The sequence below is a fragment of the Urocitellus parryii genome, chromosome 1 (genome assembly GCF_045843805.1).
Source record: "Urocitellus parryii isolate mUroPar1 chromosome 1, mUroPar1.hap1, whole genome shotgun sequence".
Taxonomy (NCBI): Eukaryota; Metazoa; Chordata; class Mammalia; order Rodentia; family Sciuridae; genus Urocitellus; species Urocitellus parryii.
In genome coordinates this window covers 135278652-135295993 of record NC_135531.1, presented here as the reverse complement: position 1 = coordinate 135295993, position 17342 = coordinate 135278652, and the positions used below count along the sequence as shown (strand labels likewise).

The following is a 17342-nucleotide window of genomic DNA, read 5'->3' as shown; positions in this document are numbered from 1 at the left end:
TTTTTTTTAAGCCTAAAATTACCATACAATTTTAGAACACCAGTTTGATATAATGCTCTTTCTAAAGCTTCTGCCTTACAGACTTGTATACCTGGAAGATATGAACACATTAATGGCACCAATTACATTGATGTTTTATATTAACCAAGTTTAGCTTTTTAAGAAATAACATAGCACAATTCTCTAAAACAACAGCACTTGTTTAACCAGTTGTTTAATTTCTTTAAGATTACTTGCTCAAAAACTTACACAGACCTTTTTTATATCATTTACTTAAACTTTTTAATTATTTAACCATATAGACTCTTATCCAGAAATCTAGAACCTTTTAGTTTTTCTTTTTATCTGTTAACCTCCTTTTGTTCACATTTTGAAACAATACCTGTAAACCTTTGAATCTAAGCAGATTATTTCATAGACATCAACATTTTATTAGGGCCTTTTTGAACACCTAGGAAAACTTATAAGCTTAATTTCAAAGACATCTTTACTTTCATCTGTTTACCCAATTTAAATTGAACCATTTGAATCACGTGAATCAAAGATATTTGGATTCATTTTTAAATTTTTTTTTTTTATGAGCGCTCCTCATTTGTCAATTTGTCATATCACTGCAGGATATATGGACATACACACATACAGACATACAACACATAACAAGAGTGTGCACACATAATAGTGAAGGCCTTGTAGCTTTTCGAAAATGAGATCTCCATTGTAATGTTTCAAAAAACTCCAGTTGATCAAAAATAGAACTTATCAGAAAAACATTAACTTGTCTGTAGGAACAAAATCATGAGCTCAAAAAAAAATATAGAATCTAAGAAAAGGCAAAAGTCCTAGAAAAATTGACCGGCCAGTAATTAGTAAATGCCATACAATTTACTCTTTGGTTTAATCTGGTTTGAGTTCCCATAAAAAGACACTTTTACCCCTTTTTTTTTTTCCTTGGGCCTGAGCTCCAAGCTGCTTCTGTTTGCATATCAGCTTAAACCCTGGCTGAGGTCTGGAAGGAACTGGAAAACCGGAATTCTGAGCAGAAACTTTATGCCTAAGGTATTTTAACCATAAGTCACAATTTATCTTTTTACATTAGAAAAATTTGCTCACACAAAACTGAAAATAGGATCTTTCTTGATAATATAAAAGACACCATCAGAAGGAGTTTCTTTAGGATCATTAAGCTACTTTCTTTGTTCTGAAGTTTTTAAAGTAATATTAGGTTACATTAAATCGCCTGAAAAATTTTAAAAGAGAACCACACACCACCATGTATATCAAAATTAAGCTTTGAAAATTCCCAAGACTGTTGCTAATTAATGTCATTCCAATAAGCCAGACCAACGTTTTAATTTAACACTTTTTTTAAAATTTTACACAGAGAGAAACAGATACCAAATCATAATTTACTATCTTTACCTAAATCAATGCACTGTATACCTAGTGAAATCTCCTTAGGCTACCCAATTTAAAAACTGATAAAAAATAAAACTGAATGATTGGGAGTCACTTGCCAGCTTGGAAGTAGAGTTTTTTTAATTTTCTATTCTAAGTATTTAAGTTCTCTGGCATGAATTATCTGAAATCACAAACTAAACAATTACCTAACCCTAACTTTTAACTGCAAGATAGTGCAATACTTTAGAAACCCATTCAGATACCAGATTGTTACAATAAAAAAATTAATTTTTGTTAGACACACATTTAACTTAGATTATCCCCAAGAAACAATCTATAATAACCTTAAAACAGACCAGATAAGGGAAAAAAATCTCTCCTAGGTTTTGAACTTCCATTTAATCATGACTTTTATTAGTGGCTAAAACAGACTATTGAAAGTTACCTATGTACCTTAGAGAACCTGGGCAGATTTTACTAATTATCTCATGTCTTTCTTACTCCTACAACCTGAATTGCTAACATTTCTGACCTGCGAAGGAAGGGAAGCATCCAGGAGGAATGGATGCGGGGTTGGGAGTGTTGCATGGCCCATACGGAGGCAAATGTGATTGGGGCTTTCCCTCAGTGCCATTCATCTACCGATCACCCTAGATACCCCTGAGGGCTGTCGGAAGGGGGCTCAAGAGAAAGGAACCTTAAGAATTCGTCTGAGAGTAGCCCAGACCGGAATTCCTCAGTTGTTCCAAACTCTTTCCTCCACCTCCACGCATCCGAGGCAGATCGGGATTAGGGACACTGTGTACTCACGCCAATTGCTCTCCGGGCCCAGACAGAAAAGTTGGAAACGGCTTTGGCAGAACCCAACATGCCTGCTCTGTACTGAACAGGTGATTGAGAGCTGCTTAGGCCGAGAAACCTTTCACCCGAGTCTTGAAGAGTGGCGGCTGCACTAATTGCGTTTAAGTAGCCGTCGGGTGCCCACCTTATCCTCCAGAAAGAAAGAGAGAGAAAGATGCACCTCAAACAGACATGGGGTGCATGCACTTACCTCAGTGTAGAATCTCAGTCTGGGACAGAATTTATGACTGAAAGTTTGGCTCCCATCCCCGAAGCCAATTAATGCTAATTTAATAATGAGGACAGGGTTTTGAGAAAAGTTAAAGCGAGATATCAAAGTTCTTTGATCCCCAGCAGGCATTTCTTAATTGCGGCGGGTGCACTCAGGCCAACTACAGGAAGAAAAGAAAACACTGCTTCCCTAATCTTGCTCACAATTTAGGTTAAAATCTAGCTAAAGTTATCTCCACACCTCTAAGGCAGATTGGAATTTGGGACTCTGCATTGGTCAAACTAAAACAATGCCATCACACTTAACAGAGACACACGGAGACACCCACAAAGACATAGATTCCCTTTCCAGATTCAAACTGAAACAATGAAAGTGGGTGCTGGCCCCAAGCCGACTGGGGCCTTCCCTTCAGACAAGCGAATTGGGGGAGCATCCCCCTCAGATTGGGTCTGACAACACCAGATTGGGAGATTAGTTCTCTTGCTAATGGTTGAGGGTGAGACTCAAAGGGATCGTAATTGATTGTCCCATGTTAGTTTCAGATGAAGGGATTGAATACAGAGACAGAAATAATAACCACAATAACACTGCAATCAGACCAAAGAGAAAGAGTGCTGCGCAACTTCCAAACAGATGGCTTTGGTAGAGCGAAAGTTCCACCATTGCCTACAGATACAGATGGCTTAGATGGAGCAGGAGCTCCACCGTTGCCTACAGATGGCTTAAATGGAGCGGGAGCTCCACCGTTGCCTACAGATGGCTTAGATGGAGCGGGAGCTCCACCGTTGCCTACAAAAATCCCTGGGACGTCTCCCAGGGTGGCAGGGGAGAAGTCCGAGTTCGTCAACTCCTTCTCAAGCTGCCCAGAATACAGAGCGACTACGCGTAATCGTACAGATGCAGCGCATAGAAACAAAGTATCAGCCAAGAGTTGCAAACATTACAGACATAAAAGTGACACCAGACAACACAACAGACACGACATGAGCTGGCCAGCTTACCTCCCAGTGATGCCAGGTGGTCCTTGGGCAGGGATCCGGACGGGATGGGGGAGGGGCTGATATTTATCTCGGTGGAACCTCCAAATGAAAAGACCCCCCCCCCCGTTTCCCTGTCCAAGGAGAATCACACAAAACACTGGCTGCAAAAAGCAAGAGGGATTTATTGGGGGACACAGGCGCCTGCGGGTGCCCAGCAGAACCTCAGCCGGAGCTTTGGTGAGCTGGCACACCGGGCTTGGGGATACAGAGATTTTTATAGGGTAAAGGGGCAGTTTTCGCGCGGGGGGAAACAATAGGTTTCTTATTGGTTAATTTTAAACCCAGCATATAGATTACCTAAAGGGCAAAGTTGTTTTTCACTGTATGTTACTAAAAAAGAACCACATAAAAGCTACATATTTGCACTCTGGTCCTCCTGTTCCTGCTCATTCAGGCATGCCTAGGGACCTGGTCCTTTGTCCTTTCCCAACCGGTTACACCTAACTAATTATCTGAAAAATACCTCTGGTGCCTGCATAGGTTTGTGACATGCCTTGGTGGTTTTGCAACTAGGCCTGAAGTTGTTGGGCTGGGGTCTTTCAGTGCAAGCCTGTAATTGCAGTAACTTTGTTGGCTGAGTCAGGAGGATCACAGATTTGAGGCCAGCCTCAGCAATTTAGCAAGACCATCTCAAAATAAAAAATTTTTTAAAAGGGCTGGGGATATAGCTGAGCGGTAAAGGGCACAACCCCCCTTTAATCCCCAGTAACCCCCTCCCCCCAAAAAAGTCATGTTTTATATCTAACAATTTATAACTTTATAAAACTGGGAATTTATAATTTTCAAAAAGATCAAAAACAGTTATATCAATCAGTAAATGTGGTTCTTGAAGTCTGATGGCAGTAGTTGCAAAAATCACACTGGAAGCCAGCCACAGTGGCACATGCCTGTAATCCCAACGTCTCAGGAGGCTGAGGCCGGAGGATACAGAGTTCAAAGGTAGCCTCAGCAAAAACAAGGTGCTAAGCAACTCAATGAGACCCTGTCTCTAAATAAAATAAAAATAGGGCTGGGGATGTGGCTCAGTGTGCACCTGAATTCGGTCTCTGGTAATCCCATCCCCCCCAAAAGAGTCAAGAATCACACTCTATCTTGGTCACCAGGCCTGCCAAAACCTATTTGTGGAAAGAATAGTCTTAAAGCTCTAATTATATACTGTAGTAATTTTGTAGTTCAGGAACTGAGTCTGGTTCATACTTTATTTAACTTAACCACAACAAATATTGAATAAATATACTAATCTCAATTCACTGTAACTTTTCATTTTTTGCAGTACTGGGGATTAAACCCAGGGGCCCTCTACCATTGGGCTATATCTCCAGCTTTTTTGAAGGCAAAGTCCCACAAAACTGCAGAAGCTGGCCTCAAAATTGTGATCCTCCTGCCTTCTCATTCACTGGGATTATATAGGAGCACCACTGTGCTCGACTCATCTATTACATTCTTATTTATACACAGAAATTATTATTTTGTTGGATTGAAGCCAGGGCCTTGGGTCTGGCTAAATTGCCCAGATTGGCCTCAAATTTGTGATCCTACTGCCTCACCCTCCTTAGTAACTGGAAGTACAGGTCTATGCCATGGTGTCTAGCTAGAAATTATTTTACAATATGGTTGAGTAAATTTTGGAAAACAGACAATTCTGAATATTTTGGGTGGCAAAAACGATGAGTATTTCTCCTTCATGTAAACTACAGCAACAGCGTACAAAAACTTAGGAAGACTTAAAAATACTAATTTCTTTACCCATTAAATCAGAATATCTGGGGCCTTTTCAAAAGCTCTCCAGGTATGTAGATGCTTGGATGGGAACCAATAGATTACAATTAGTGGAAAATAATGTCTGTCCTGTTATTTAGAGGAAGCATAACTATTTATATTCAACACTTTACAGAACTACGAAATTACAGCTCCCATAAAGACAGCACAACCCGGGGCACTTGCTTCATGATATACTTTTTACTCACTGAAGGCTGTCACTAGAATTAAAGCGGTCTACTTCTTAAAACAATTAGGCACTGGCTCCTCCCCACGCCACGCCCAGCGCCCCAGTGCATCTTATATGATAGGACCCTTAGAATTGTTTTTCTAAAGAGTACCTTTTAGAGTTCTCACGTGTAGTAAGGGAGAGATTATAAGATTTGGAAAAATTTAGAAGGCAAACAGTAGATAGCCGGGGCCTCGGCGCGTGCTAATTACGCGTTCTGACACTGAGCTAGCTATACCCACAGACCAAGGAAAGTTCTTGGTTAAAGAACCATCTTATCCACGTTTTGAGGATGGATGTCAACTGTTGACACTCCTACATGGGAATATTAATGCAGTTGGCGAAACTGTACCACACAAAACTTTGGAAATATGATTTTACAAGCTGTCTGTTTAATTACCACAGATACCCTTTTAGGACCCAGAAGAAGCAGCTGGTATTCTCCGACCGGGGCACATCTGCGACGCAGGTCGGGAAAGTTTTCACCTCGGCTTCCCTTCCCTAAATATTTGCAGTCACTTACGCTGCAGCCAAAATGTGGACGCTCCGGTTCCCGGGTCAAAACCAACCTTTGAGGACTCTCCAACTGCGACAGTAAGCTGTATTTCCCTCCCCCACCTCCATGCACGTTTCCACTTTTCACAAGCTTCTGTTTCCGGGTCGGCACCCCACAGTTATTCCGGTCTTGCGTACTAGGGCTGGAGCGCCCTCCCCGCCCCACACCGTTGCCATGGTAGCCGCCGACCTAGGGCTGTGGAAGTTAACCGGTAAAGTAGGGGCGGTGTCCCTTGCCTGGCTGGGGCTGCGCGGAGCCGGGCCAGTGGGATTACAGAATGGGCTGAGGAGGCGGCGGCTGCCGGAACAAAGTCGACAGCCGGCGAGGGGCGCAACACCGGTCCGGGATTCCGGGACGCGGGTTGAGGAGTGGGCGGGAAGGAGGCTTTGGTAGGACCCGTGGCATGTTGTGTGGACGACTGCACTGGTGCGGGAATCCCTTATTTGCCCCTAGCAGGAAGTGTGGGGACCCCGCGCTTGACACATGGTGACAAGTAGTGAGGGAATCTCAAAGTTGATGGGAATGACCGAGAAAACGGGAGGACCCCTCAAGTCTGGTGAGGATTGAAGCCGAGGAGGCATAATTCCCAGAGGCACACGGGCTTTGTGGAAAAGATTACTATTCCGTTTCCGTATTTGAAAGTGGGGGCTTACTAGGTCTATACATTATCCAGCTTGAATAAATAAAAGTGTAAACGTTTAACATTTTCCATTTTCTTTCTTTATTTCTATGAAGAAATAGAAACCAGGCTTTGAAAATGGAGATGTATGAAACCCTTGGAAAAGTGGGAGAGGGAAGTTACGGAACAGTAATGAAATGTAAACGTAAGGATACTGGGCAGATAGTGGCCATTAAGATATTCTATGAGAAACCAGAAAAATCTATCAACAAAATTGCAACGAGAGAGATAAAGTTTCTAAAGGTTTGCTTCTTTTGCCTTAATTGCTGTGTAAGTCAAAAGAAAAATTGTTATGAAATAAAAAATTTAAAATAGTTGAGTTAACCCATTCAACAGAAAAACCAACCTTATTGCTTACACTTTGTAATTTTATAGTACTACAAAATGTATGTGCTTCTGTATAATGTAACAGTTATGTAAATATTTGTGAATAGTTAGAAATATCGAAGTTTAATGCTTAATAAAAAAAAGTCTGTGCAAGAAATTGTGCTAGGTGCTGAGACTATACAGGGGTAAAAGGTGGTTATTTCCTCGATGACTCATAATTTAATCAGAAAGGAGAGTATATAAGACTAACACTAAATAAAAATTGGCTCATAATAAATGCCAAGTGATTGCCACAAAATTCTATTGGGCAGGGAAAGTTTCTTGGAGGAAATGGCACACATTTGGTTTTAAAGGATGTGTAGGATTTATATAAGAGGGATGAAACTATTGAGTTTCAAGTTGGGAAACAGCATAAACTTAGAAAGGCTAATGGACAATTGACAAAGAGCAAGAATAGAAAGAAAAAAGAATAGAGGCATTTGCCTATGCAGATTCCTGTGCAGAATTAGAGTTGAGATTAGTGTAGTAGATTCTAAACTCTTGTCATTTAAGTTAAGGACAGAATCAAAACTTGATTTTGTAAGATGTGGAAAGTGAAGGGGTTTTGTTTTTCCGTCAGTACTGGAGATTGAACACAGGATCTCACACCTGTTAGGCAAGTACCACTGAGCTACATCCCTAGTTCCTTTGTTTTGTTTTTCTCTTCACTTTTAAAAACACACACACACACACACACACACACACACACACACACAGCCTCCTTCTCTTCACTTTTTAAAAATTTCTTCTTTTTTAGGTATACATGAATTCCTTATTTATTTATTTATTATTTATTTTATTTTGAAGCAGGGTCTTGCTGGTTTGCACAGGCTGGCCTCAAACTTGGATCCTTCTGCCTTAGCCTCTCAAGTAGCTGGATTACACTTTTGGGCCACTGTACCTGCCTTCTTGTTTTTTAACTTTGTTGCAGTTAAGCTGATTATTTTTTCTACTTTATAGTTTAAAAAGAATAACCAATATGTGGCAAGACATGGAGAGGAAAAATGTATTTTTAATGTTACAACTATTATGCAAATTATTTAAAGATACCTTAACTTTTTTTTTCCCCCAGCCCTATTTTGAAATTTATTTAGAGACAGGATCTCACTAAATTGCTTAGCACCTCATTTTTGCTGAGGCTGGCTTTGAACTCAAGATCCTCCTGCCTCAGCCTCCCAAGCAGCTGGGATTACAGGCATGCACCACCCTGCGTGGTTAAGACACCTTAACTATTTAATTGTCTTATAGGATTTTTAATCAGCTGTAATTAATTCAACTAAGATTTCTTGGAGGGTTAAATCTAAAACTATTACTAAAATGAGTTAATTTGAACTAAAGTTTTATCTGTTAGAATTTTAGTAAATAAATTATAGATAATTAGCATGTTTGTAGAAATGTTGTCTAGTAATGGAGAAAAATAAAATTAAACAACTTGAAAAGGAGTAATGAAGCATTTCTAGGTGTTTCTTGTTTTTATTCTGATAGACACTGGGCATGGTGCAAACTTCTAATTCCAGCAACTGGGAATACTGAAGCAGGAGGATCTCGAGTTTGAGGCCAACCTCAGCAACTTACCAAGACCCTGTTGTTTCACAGTTTAAAAAAAAATTAAAGGACTGGGGATATAACTCTGGTAAATATCCCTGGGTTTAATACCTAATACCAAAAAAAAAAAAAAAGATATTTGAGAAGGTATCTGATTCTGGATGAATCTTCCCTAATTCTTATTAGCTCATGTTAATATTTCACTGTTTTCATTGCTTTTGCCTTTAAAATATAGACAGGAAGCCGGTAATTTTCCTTAGGTAAGGGATTAATGTTCTTGTGTCCAGAAGCAGTCAGTTCTTTCATTGCTGCATTACTCTGGCATCTTTCCAACCAGGGAAATTGGGAGCAAAAACAGGAAAGGAATCTGGTATTATATTTTGGCATGTTTTTCTGTTAGTCATGTTTCAAAGATTTTGGTCTCTGTAATACGAAGATATGAAGAAAAATTGAATAAAGGCAAATTTTAAAAACCAAAAGTATAGTTTTCTAATGAATACAATAATGAAAATATACCCTTTAATTTTTAGCCAAATGAATAAATATTTTTGGTAACTTGAAACAATGGTTAAATATTTCAGAATTGATTGTAATAAGGTCAATGTAAAAAATATATTAAAGTTAATTTTTTAATATTTATTTTCTGAGCTGATACACACTTTTTTTTTTTTTAACTGGGGGTTGACCCAAGGTCTGGCAATTACCCAGTCTGGCTTGAACTTGAGATCCTTCTGCCTCTACCTCCCAAGTAGCTGGGATTACAGGTGTCCTCTACTGTACCTGATTTACATGCCATTTTTGACAATATATTTTAAAACTATTTCCACAATTAGTTGTACCATTACAAAAGCTGTTTTGTGCTTCATAGTCTAGACAATGAACAAGAATTACCACACATGATTGCATATTTTTGTAAAGTCCCTGTGGTTATAAATTGATATCTCTTATATCTGAAGGTTTTCTAGATAGTTTAATATTTTGCACTCTGAAAAATTTATAATTTCCCCTGAAATTAATGGATTTACTCTCTAGAGTTTAAGACTCAAATTAGAAAATAATTAATTTGCATAAATTCAGATTACTTACTTAATGGTGTTGAAATCCATCCTTATTTGAAAATATAAGGACCTTGGGGGCGGAGATATAGCTCAGTGGTAGAGTGTGTGCTTAGCTTGTGCAAGGCCCTGAACTGGTTCCCCAGTTCAAAACTATAACAACAAAACAATCAGAAAACATAACAACCTAAGTGTCATATGTTAAATTTAACCATAAATCAAGTTTAAAAATTTGAAGACATTTCTCAGCATACTAAGTTTCATTATAGTACATTGTTTCTAAATTTTTAAAATAAATAATCAAATGCCAACTTGATGTAAATTCTATAAATAGTTATCATGAAATACCTTAAAATTTTTCTTAAAATAAGAATTGAAACTAGTCACTTGAGAAATTTTTTTGAAATACATGGAGGAAAAGAAGCTGAGAATATTTAAAAGTTACATAGATATTGTATGTACATGTTACCATATTTGAAATAATTTATTAAAAGTCTGTTTCTTTTGTCAATAGCAATTTCGTCATGAAAACCTGGTCAATCTGATTGAAGTTTTTAGACAGAAAAAGAAAATTCATTTGGTATTTGAATTTATTGACCACACAGTATTAGATGAATTACAATATTATTGTCATGGACTAGAGAGTAAACGACTTAGAAAATACCTCTTCTAGATCCTTCGAGCAATTGAATATCTTCACAATAATAATGTAAGTGCTTCATAATAAGCCAAACTATAGGATGGATCATACTTACTTCTTTGCATGATTAATAAATTTAATGTTGAAAGCAGGACGTTTTAAATAATATACTGTGGTTACTTTGGAAATTAGAGTTTCCCATCTCGCTCAGGGTTTGTTGTAGTGGCTGTGACTATTTGTTTAGTTGCATTCCTGAACTAATTCTTTGAAGTCTATATTCTTTGTCATGTATGTCCTCTGAAATCTCTGTTCAGTTAGCTTAGAGGTTAGTTACCAAGCAGACAGGCTTTTTAAAGTTAATTAATATGAAGTCCTGCAAATATCACCACAGTCCTATTATAAAATATTTTCACCACTCCAAAAAGATTCCTCTTGCTCATTTCACTCAACCCTAATATCTACCCCCATTCCAGGCAGCCAAGAATCTACCTTTTGGCTAGAGATACACCTTTTAAGATATTTATTATAAATGAAATGATATAATATGTGGCCTTTATCATATGGTTTCCTTCACTTACCATAAATTTTTGAAATTCATCTTTGTTGTATGCATTGCTACTTCATTTCTTTTTAATTGCTGAATGATATTCCATTTTATGGATATACCACATTTGTTTATCCATACACCAGTGGATAGACATATGGATTGTTTCCGATTTGGGGCTCTTATAGATAATATTGCTCTGAAAATTCATGTGTAGTCTTTGTATGGATGTACATTTTTAATTTTCATGGGTGTATATCCAAGATGGATCACATGGTTAGTTTTATTTATTTTTATTTGAGATTGTTGTTATTGTTGTTTTATTTGTTTGTACTGGGAATTAAGCACCTAAGGGGACTTTACCACTTAGCTGTAACCCCAGCCCTCTTAATTTTATATTTTATTTTGAGCTGAGGCTGCCCTTGGACTTGAAATCCTGCTGCCTCAGCTTTCTGAATTACTAGGATCACAGGTATGTGCCACCACATCCAGCCTGTATTTTTTAAAATTTTTTTTAAATTTAAATTACAATTGTTTGTATTATTCTTAAACCACAATCTTTTACTATTTTCTTTTTTAAAGTTTGTTCTAATTAGTTGTACATGACAATAGAATGTACTGACACATCATACATAAATGGAGTATAATTTCTCATTCTTATGTTTGTACATGATGTAGAATCACAGCAGTCCTGTAGTCATATATGTACATAGGGTAATCCTTTTCTGATACACTTCCCCTCCCTTCACTCCCCGCTACTTAAACTAAAGCAACTCTATTCTTCTCTAGTGTCCCCTCCACATTGTGAATTAGCATCCACATATCAGAGAAAACATTCTGCCTTTGGTTTTTCCTGTGTTGTTTTTAAAGAGACGACCAAATTGTTTTCCAAAGTGACTATCATTTTGAATTCCCACCAGCAATGGGTTCCATTTCTTCCACTGACGCCCCAATATTTGTTAATGTCATTGTGTGTGTGTGCATGCACTCTAGAAATCTAACCCAGGGGCTTGTGCGTGTTAGGTGCTTTACCACTGGCCATTACCCCCAGCCCTATTATTGTATGTATGTATGTATGTATGTATTTATTTATTTATTTATGGTACTAGGGATTGTACCCAGGGACACTTTACTACTGAGCTACATCTCCAGCCTTCTTCATTTTTTGTTGGGGGGCCCAGGATCTAAGTTGCTTAGGACTTCATTAAGTTGCAGAAGTAGGGGCTGAGGCTGTAGCTTAGTGGTAAAGTGCTTGCCTCACATGTGTGAGGCACTGGGTTCAATCCTCACCACCATATAAAAATAAATAAAGATACTGTGTATTCATCTGCAACTAAATAAATATTAAAAAGTTGCAGAGGTAGAGGTTGGCCTTGAACTTGCTGTCCTCATGCCTCAGCCTTTGGAATCACTGAGATTATAGGTGTATGCCACTGCACCTGGCTTATTATTGACTTTTTAATTGTTGCTATTCTAGTAGGTGTAAAATGGCATCTTTTGTGTGTGGAGGGTTAATTTTCTTTATTCATAGTGCAATTATCTATGTACAAAATCCTATAAAATATACAACAAAGCTAACAACTATTAAGTGAATTTATCAAGGTTGAGGAATTCAAGATCAACATACCAAAATCAGTTGTATTTCTATATATTAGTAACAATCAGAAATTCAAATTTACAAATATCATTTACAAAATACGAAATAATAGGGAAAATTTGACAAAAGATGTTCAAAACTTGTACAGTGAAAACTAAACATTGATAAGAAATATTAAAGATCATCTAAACAAATGAAGAGAAATTGCTTTTATGGAAGTCTCTATATTATGATGAAAGATCAAGGAAGATGCTTCAAAACAGAATTGTAGGGCTGGAGTTGTGGCTCAGTGGCAGAGCGCTTGCCTGTGTGAGGCACTGGGTTCAAATCCCAATATCACATACAAATAATAAATGAATAAAATAAAGGTCAGTCAACAACTAAAAAAAAACTTTAAAAATTCCAGAATTGTAAAAGTCAGAATTCAGAGAGTGTTTGGTTTCTAATAATATTCTCCCTGTAGTAATAGTGTTGGTTGCTGAAAAGACTGAGAATGTTAAGGAATGGAATGAGAGACTCTTCATGCCCCATGTTTATAACATTAAGGTGTTTGATGGGTATGTGGTGGGCAGAATATGTGAAGTAGTATCATAATGTGCTTATTTATTTCTATTTTCATGCACATTATATACTCAGACCTTGACATAGTGACTGGCATATAGCAGGAACTCAATAACAACTGTGGAAATAAAAAAGGATTAATGTAGTTTGACAGATACAACCTTAAGGAAGCTCAATTAGAAAGGCTTACCCTAAGTTATTTATTTAGTTATTTTGGCTATTTATGGAGGAAGACTGAGGCCAAACAAGAGCAACTTCCAAAGATTTATGGCAGTAGTTTGTATGAACTTTGAAAGATCTCAGATTTCTAATACTGAGACATTTTCACTCATGCTATTACACTTTGCAGATGATGAGTGTATGTCTGTATCATTCATCTGATTAAATTTAAATGCCTTCTTTGCTGTAGGCATTACATTGGACACTGAGAATATTGCTTGAACAAAGCATGTATCTTGCCCTCATGTAATTTACAGTACACTGGGAGTTTCAGACAAGTAAATAATTGACAGTTCAGCATGATAAATATTGTGAAAGGGGAAGTACACATGATGTGAATGTATGGAAGAATAAACATTTAAGCTTATATCCAAGAAAATGGTTGGCCAGGCAACTGGAACAACATCAACAAATGCATAGAGACTGGGAAATTAATATTGGCTCTGGCAAATTTGGAAACTAATATTCTATGGACAAGGGAGGGGAGGTTGAGAAGGTAGGCAGGGGCCAAATCTTATAAGTCCTTTCAAGCCAATTTTTGGAGTTTGATATTTATCCTATGGGATGGGGAATCCTTAAAGGGTGACAAACAGAGAAGTGATATGATCACACATGTGATTTTAGAATAGTACTGTGACTTCGTTGTGGATGTAGAGTGGAAGGGATCAGAATGGATTCAGGAAGAGCAATTGATAGTTGTGTAGTTTTGGTGAGAGAGCTGAGGAGATTTGAGCTAGGAAGATTGTAATAGTGTGAAGGATGGGAAAAAGGCCTTGGTTTTTGGCCTGAGCCATGGGGTCAGTGGTGGCTCCACTCATTGAAATAATGTATTATTGAGAATGAGTAGGTTTAGGGGAGAAGGAGATGCATTTAGCTTTGGATTTGCTGAATTTGAGGGGCCTGTGGTCAGTCTTGTGGGATTTCTTGTGGACTTTCACTCCTGGAAAGTAAGAGAGAGAGATCTTGGTGAGAAACAGAAATGTAGAAATCATTAATGTATGGATAGTTACTAAAGCTTATGAGTAGATGAACCATATATAAAATCAACTCAAAGTTGACTAAAAATTTAAATATAAGACCTGAAACTAAAATTTTCTTTACTAGAAGAAAAAGTAGGAGGAGACTCCATGACACTGATCTGGGCTGAGATATATGTCTCCAAAAGCACATGCAGCAAAAGCAAAAATAGACAAATGGAATTACATTAAACTAAAAGCCTTCTTTCAGTTTAATTTCTTAACCAAAGAAACAACCTGCAGAGTGAAGAGACAACCCACAGAAGGGGAGAAATGTTTGAAAATAATACCTCTGATGTTGACTTAACATTCAAAATATGTAAAGAATTTAAACAATGCAACAGATAAACTGATTTAAAAATGGACAAAGGATATAAACAGATATTTCTCAGCCAGGCTCGGTAGCACTTGCCTTTAATCCCAGTGGTCCTATAATTCCAGCAGCTCAGGAGGCTGAGGCAGGAGGATTGCAAGTTCATAGCCAGCCTCAACAATTATAGTGAGGCCCTGAGCAACTTATCGAGACCCTGTCTCAAAATAAAAAATAAAAAAGGGCCGTGGATATGGCTCACTGATTAAGCACCCTGCGTTCAATACCCAGTAAAAGGAAAAAAAAAAAAAGTCATACAACCAGGCTCAGTGTAGCATGTCTGTAATCCCAGCTACTCTAGAAGCTGAGGCATGAGTGTCATAATTTCAAGACCAATCTTGGGAACTTAGACTATTTCAAAATTTAAAAAGGTGGGAAGGAGGGGACAGTAGCTCAGTGGTAGAGCACCCTCTGGGTCCAATCCCTAGTATGAGGAAAAAAGAAAAGAAGAGAACCTTTGCACAATGTTGGTGGGAATGCAAATTAGTATAGACATTATATAAAACAGCATGGTGGTTCCCCAAAAATAGAAATTATGGGCTGAGGGATAGAGTACATGCCTAGCATGTGTAAAGCCCTGGATTCAATCCCCAGAAGTAAAATAAATAAGTAAAAAAAAAAAATAAACTTTCATATGCTCTATCAACACCACTAATATATATCCAAAGGAAATGAAATCAGTATGTCGAAGATACATCTATACTCTCTTGTTTATTGCAGCATTATTGTTTTTTAAAAATTTTTTTAGTTGTCAGTGGACTTTATTTATATGCAGTGCTGAGAATCGAACCCAGTGCCTCACACATGCTAGGCAATCGCTCTGAGCAACAACCCCAGCCTACATTATTCTTCTTTAAAATATTTTTTTTAGTTGTAGATGGACACAATATCTTTTTTCATTTATTTACTTTTATGTGGTGCTGAGGATTGAAACCAGAGCCTTGCATGTGCAAGGCAAGCACTCTACCACTGAGCTACAGGTCCAGCCCGGCAGCATTATTCTTAATAACCAATAAATGGAATTAAAACCAAAATGAAATAAGGCACAGGATAAATATAATGTGATTTCACTTATATGTGGAATCTAAACAAGTTGAACTCAGAGTGAATAATGAATAGTTGGGTAGAGAGTATAAGAATATATCTTCAAGAGGGTTAGCTGTGAAAGAAATGAGAAGGACAGTAACTGGAATGGGCCATGGGGATAAAGGAAAGTTAAAATTTCATAAGTGCTTTTGATCTTATAGAAATGTGATTTACCTTTTTAGTATTATGTCTATCCTGGCTATCCTTCCTTCCTTCCTTCCTTTCTTCCTTCCTTCCTTCCTTCCTTCCTTCCTTCCTTCCTTTCTTTCTTTCTTTCTTTCTCTCTCTCTCTCTCTCTCTCTCTCTCTCTCTCTCTCCCCCCCCCTCTCTTTCTTTCTTTTTTGGTACTGGGAATTGAACCTAGGTGTACTCTACCACTGAGCTACATTCCCAACTCTTTTTATTTTTTATTTTGAGACAGGGTCTCACTAAGTTGCAGAGGCTGGCTTTGAACTTGCAATCCTCCTGCTTCAGCCTCCCAAGTAGCTAAGATTACAGGCATAAAACACCATGCTAGGCAGGTTTTATTTAATTTTCAAGTGATAGATAGGTAAGAATTGAAAATATGTAAATATTTTTACATGTGCTAAGGAAATAAATTCATTGTCTTAACTAGATTTTCTCAGTGTAATTTTTGAGAGATTTTCTAGAAAATGAAACCTTATTTTAATGTATTTCATCTTCTGTTTGTTTTTTAGATTATTCACCGAGATATAAAACCTGAGAATATTTTAGTATCACAGTCAGGAATTACTAAGCTCTGTGATTTTGGTTTTGCACGAACACTAGCAGCTCCTGGGGACATTTATACAGACTATGTGGCCACACGCTGGTATAGAGCTCCAGAACTAGTATTAAAAGATACTTCTTATGGAAAGTATGTATATTTTGGGAATCTGCCTGGCCTTCCCAAGGCATCTCTTTTTTGCCCCTAATACTGATATTCTCTGCCCTCTGGATCTAGATTGGGGCAAAGAAGAGGGACACTTCTAAAGGTAATAAAGATCCTATGAGCACCTGTACTGCTGGCAGCTGCTGTTGTGCTTAACCTCTGGTCAAATAGCTACAGCACCAGGAGACAGAGGCAGACGTCTCAGGGTATATCCATGCTTGCTTTAAGCTGAGCCATACCTTTGGAGATCTGCCCCCTCTGTTTATCTTTGGTCTCTACATTTTGCAAAGGTTTTAAATCATTTACCTCCCTCTGCCAGTGTTATAATAGGATCTACCAAGTTTCCTGTTTCCTGGAAAAATGGCACCCTCTTTGCAAAGACTGGCAAATAGTAATTTTTAAATTGTACTGTTCTCAATGACTCAAAAAGGAGCATGGTCTCAGTCTAATGTAAAATAACTATCTAAAATACAAATAATCAGTCTTTTTTTTTTTTGCTATTAATTCCATTTTATTTTATAAGGGTCTTTGTCAAGTTTATCAGTTTGAAAACAATCCATTCATAATCACCACTTAAAGACAAAATCTCCTATAGACTAATGATTTCCATTCTGCTACCTACAGTTCACCTTACTCTTTGCTCTATGATAGCCACACTTCATTTCACAGGATCTGAACTATACAATTATGTATCAGAGACAAAATATTTTTCAAGTTTG

General features: G+C 37.6%; 1 pseudogene; it reads left to right on the top strand.

Moving 5' to 3' along the window:
- Nucleotides 1–4238: 4238 nt before the first annotated feature.
- On the top strand, nt 4239–17087 carry LOC144256546 (cyclin-dependent kinase-like 3; annotated as a pseudogene).
- The last annotated feature ends 255 nt before the right edge of the window (nt 17088–17342 follow it).